We start from the raw sequence: 5,163 nt of genomic DNA on the forward strand, positions 1-5,163 counted from the left end.
ATTGAGAATTCAAAGATTTAATATGTACTTAAAGGTACCTATGTTCCGAATTTGAGGACCCACGGAGGTCGTTTGATATTTTTGAGAAAGGCGTCATGTGTTGCCAGGACATTGACTTCATCAAGTCCGCAGTGTCGACAAAGCCAGTTGGGCATTTTTGGAAATTAATATCTCTTCGCTCGGGACTCGTCTTGAGAAACCGTTTGGTAAATGTCATCCTTGTATATCAAAGTACATGCCTGTCAGATGGCGAGCTCCAGAAAGGTGTTTTGATAGGTTTGAAAATTACGTCTTCGCGATTAAATGCGAAAATTGTGGCGTAATTGCCTGAAGGATGTAAAATGCAATTTTGTGATCCGAGAATGGTGCCGATCGATTCCAAAGGTTTGTTTGAGGTCCGTGAAGCTTTCCAGGGGTCAGTGGCATGAAAACGAAATTTTTTTTTGGTCGGACTCACTTCGGGTCCGACCTGGCTCGACTGCAATTCGCCAGTGGGATGGTGAGAGGTGACTTCAATTTATTGGTCATTAATGGATTGATGGTGCGTATCTTGCATTCTAGTTTTGAACCGAAAAAAAATTCAGAGAGATATCAAATTTACCAATGTATCACTGTGTCTGATTTTGGGAGCAATAAAGTTGGAATTGCTGAAGTAGCTTGAAGGAATGATATGGCACTATCACTCAAGCTTTCTTTCTAAATATGATATGCATTGTTTTGAGAGCAAGGCACAACTTGAAAATGGGTCAAGTGTCCGCCCCAACAAAGATGCAATGGTCATAATGCTGCAAAGCTCAAACTTCATGGCTGGTTGTTTTCAGTCTCATGCCATACGTGATAGCCCTTCATTGCTAAAAGAGAAGATGATAAAAGTTCATGCAAGAGGAATACATCATCTATGTCAAACTCTATATAAGTTTAAGGAAGACATGGTTCTATCTCTAAGGCTTTTGGATGTGTGATGTATGTCCAACCTCCCAGGAAATGTTATCTATGGAGGACTGAAACCCCAATCTCCCTAGGAGAAGGTAGTACTAAAAAGGAAATTAATCTCAAAACCCGCTTATTGGAAATGGGGTATGCTGGAGAGGAAGTGTCTTTGGCTGTTAAAAGATATGGTGTAGATATTCCAATTGATATCTTGATTGATTCGATTGATGCTGTCAGACATAGTGAGGTTACAAGCGATGGAGAGATGGGGGATCCATATAATAGCCTTACTTTCAAAAAGAAAAGAGTTGAAGAAATCTAAGGATACTAATCCATCTCATTGGAATAAAACTTTGGCATTGAATACATGTGATAAATTGCACGATTGGAGAAATGGCCCATCATCCAACTTTAAACGCTTTAGCCGCAAGGAGATAAGAAAGGCAACTGGTGATTTCAGTACAATTATCGGCAGGGGTGGATTTGGCACTGTTTATAAAGCTCGATTCAATGATGGGCTTGTTGCTGCTGTGAAGCGGATGAACACAATTGCTCAACAAGATGAGTTCTGTAAAGAGATGGAACTATTGGGTCGGTTACATCATCGCCATCTGGTCACGCTGGTGGGATTCTGTGCAGAGCGACATGAAAGTTCCTTATCTATGAATACATGGAAAACGGAGGTTTAAAAGAGCATCTTCATGCTCCCACAAAAGCTCCATTGAGCTGGCGGATCAGACTTCAAATTGTGATAGATGTGGCTGCATCTTTGGAGTATCTGCATTGTTACCGTGATCCTCCTTTATGTCACAGAGACATCAAATCCAGTAACATTTTGTTGGATGAGAATTTCGTTGCAAAGGTGTCTGATTTTGGCCTTGCTCATGCTTCGCGAAGTGGTTCTAGTAAATTTGAGCCAATTGATACAAATGTTCGTGGGACTCCAAGATATATGGACCCAGAATACCTTGTTACCCAGGAATTAACAGAAAAAAGCGATGTATATAGTTGCGGTGTGTTGCTGCTTGAAATTATCACTGCTAGACCAGCAGTTGAAGAGAACAAGAACCTGGTGGAATGGGCCCAAAAATTCATTTTGGAAGATTCTAACTTATCTCGTATGGAGGGATCCTAACGAGGAAAGGCATTTATAAACCTGCAGATATTTTGTTTTCGCTTTTAAATGTGCTTTATGGAGTGTAGCCGAGCCTTGAATATCTCCCTGCGTGGAATAGAAGGTGGAGTATGGCAAAGGCACATTGGCAGGATATGAGAGTTTGATTACAAAGATCAAAGGAAGAGTTACAATTAATGCAAGCCAGACACCAAAAGAAATGGGAATTACTAGGGAATGAGGTCCAACGCCTTTCCATTCCTGCTTCTGGATATCATAGAGTTGTCGAAGAAAATAAGAACCTTTATAATGCCCTACAAGACCTCAAAGGCAAAATAAGAGTATACTGCAGGGTCAAACCATCTCATGCAGGCGATTCTAGTTTGCAAAACACAGTGAAATTTCCTGGGGAAGATGGGTCACTTCTCATAGTCAATACATCAAAGGCTGGGAAGGATGCGGCAAAGATGTTCAATTTTAATAAAGTTTTTGGGCCATCTGCAACACAAGAGGAAGTTTACTTAGATACACAACCATTGATAAGATCCGTAATGGATGGTTACAATGTCTGCATTTTTGCTTATGGTCAAACAGGATCAGGGAAAACACACACCATGAGTGGACCAACAGGTGCTTCTGAGAAGGAGATGGGGGTCAATTATCGAGCACTTAGTGACCTTTTCCAGATATCTCAGAAGAGGAAACATTTGACGAAGTATGAGGTTTCTGTTCAAATGATAGAGATATACAATGAACAAGTGAGAGATCTTCTTGGCACAGATGCCTCACACAAGAAATTAGATATTCAAAACAATGGACACAACGGATTTAATGTACCAGATGCCAGTGTTTTGCCAGTTAATTTGACATCTGATGGCTTAGACTTGATGAATTCTGGTCAAAAGAATCGCACTGTTAGATCTACCGCCCTCAATGACCGCAGCAGTCGTTCTCACAGTGTATTGACTGTGCATGTACAAGGCACAGATTGTGTATCTGGATGCACCCTTCATAGCTGCCTACATTTAGTGGATCTTGCTGGAAGTGAGAGGGTGGACAAACCTGAAGTAACAGGAGATCGGTTGAAGGAGGCCCAGCACATCAATAAGTCTCTTTCATCTCTAGGAGATGTGATTGCAGTAATTGTTAATTTTCCAAGCAATGTAAGCTTCAAAAAATCACCATGAAAGCACTCAGGGAAAGCAAAATGAAGTCCCAGGCTTAATCGCTTTGTCCCACATGTACTGGGAAATGTTCTTTTTTAATGTTTATATGCAAAAGCACACAATAACATAATGTCTAAGCTTTGAAGGCTTTTGACACAAGGTGCCCACAGGTGCTCAAGGCGGGCCCACACGCGTGAGAACGTTTCCCGAGGCGATGGAAGAGTTGACTGGACGAAGACAAAGTGGACCCCACGCAGGCACGCTTCCCGAGGTAGATAGGCGAAATTTTGCAGACGAAGGCCGGGTTAACGAGCGAGCATGTTCGAGAGAGATCGACGGCTCGCGCTATTTCGCGAAGGAAGATGCACGAAGTTTAAACCCCACGAAATAGTGAGAATGAACGAGATCCGTCCACGTGGCATGTAGGTGGCGGGTACAGTCAGCAGTCCAGCAGGCGGATCCCGGTGAGGTGGCGATGACGTGGCATACAAGCAAGCGCCCAAGTGGCAGTGACGAAGCAGATGACATGGCGATGATAAGGTGTCATCCCAGGTGGCATCCGGTCAACCCCATCGACCAATCAGAGGCCGCCACGTGGCAAGACGTTGGAGCACAAATGGAGGCAAAAATTTAAATTTAAAATTGTTTATTATATAGTTTAGACTATATAAATAAATGAAAAATTTAAATGTTTGAGCATATTGGGGAATTAATTCGCCCAAGACTCAATTTTGGGCCAAAGTGTAAAGTGTTATATATTTTCGGAATGCTCTCGGAGCGAGGAATCCGATTATGAAGTTAATTTTGGCAAATGTGGGATATTTTGGATGCAATTTTCACGGGAACAAAATTCAGTTAGGGGGGAGAGACACTTGCAATTTTCAGTTGTGAATTTGTTTTTCTTCCCTCCTCTTTTTATTCCCCATTCTTCTCAGTTGTAAGGGTTCTAGAATTTGGAGAAATGCTCCAGATTTGATGGCTTCCATTTCTGAATGTCATGACCAAAATTTGTAATTGCTTTTGGTTTGTTTTCAGGGTATAGAGATTGCAGGGCAATGTTGTAAATGTGATTCTAGTTGCAGGACTTGCTTGTGTCAGGCATGAGTAAATTCCTCATAGTATTGTCTCTGTGTAAATATTTCATTATTATGAATTGAATCCTCAAGGAGGATAAGATTTGTCAGTTTCAAAGAAATTGTGTGATTGTTTATAGGTATCCTTCAAGGAAGGTTTTAAACTCTGTAGTCAATCATAAATGATGAAATATATTTCCAGATCTGATAAAATTGTGAATGAATCAAATAGTGCATTAATATAAGGTATTGATGCATGAATATCTTGTTTAAGGAAAATAAGCTTGCATCTATGATTCATATTTGTAGTTATGTCTGTGACTCTGTTGCCCAATGAACAAGGCACTGGTCTTGCAAGTTTGGGGATGTTTTCAGATATACATTTTAAAAGATAAATTTATTTTCCCTTCATGTTTAGGGGTGTTTGTGTTCCATTCTTTCCAAGCTCTGTTTCATCCTATTGTTTATACAGATCTAGCCAATCTGTAATGTTTCCTAACCTGTTGAGCTTGTGAAATGATCTATCTGCTTAATGTTGATGCAGTTAAGTGTCTGTAATTGTTGTATTTAGTGCATCAAGAGGGTGTCCCCCCCTAGGTCTAGCAGAACCTGAAGTGCAGGAGGATCAATTAGGATCCTATGTTATGTTGTCCAAGCCCTGATGTGTTGTGTAGACTGAAATTGGCCATTTCATAGAAAGATTTGCAGGTGTTCTTGGGTTATCACTTTTGGTGAACAACAGGAACGTTGAATGACCTTATCATTATAGCTTCATTGTAGAGTTTTGTGATACGCTTGAATATGCTCAAGAGAGTTTATGTGCTGTTCATCAAGCATCTCAAGCTGTTGAAGTCGTTGTTCTCTATAAGAGTCATCATCT

General features: G+C 40.8%; 1 pseudogene; it reads left to right on the forward strand.

The window, feature by feature from the left end:
* The first annotated feature begins 1,187 nt into the window (after positions 1-1,187).
* Positions 1,188-2,065, forward strand: LOC131857465 (probable receptor-like protein kinase At1g49730; annotated as a pseudogene).
* Positions 2,066-5,163: the final 3,098 nt, after the last annotated feature.

Source organism: Cryptomeria japonica, chromosome 1 (assembly GCF_030272615.1).
Source record: "Cryptomeria japonica chromosome 1, Sugi_1.0, whole genome shotgun sequence".
Lineage (NCBI taxonomy): Eukaryota > Viridiplantae > Streptophyta > Pinopsida > Cupressales > Cupressaceae > Cryptomeria > Cryptomeria japonica.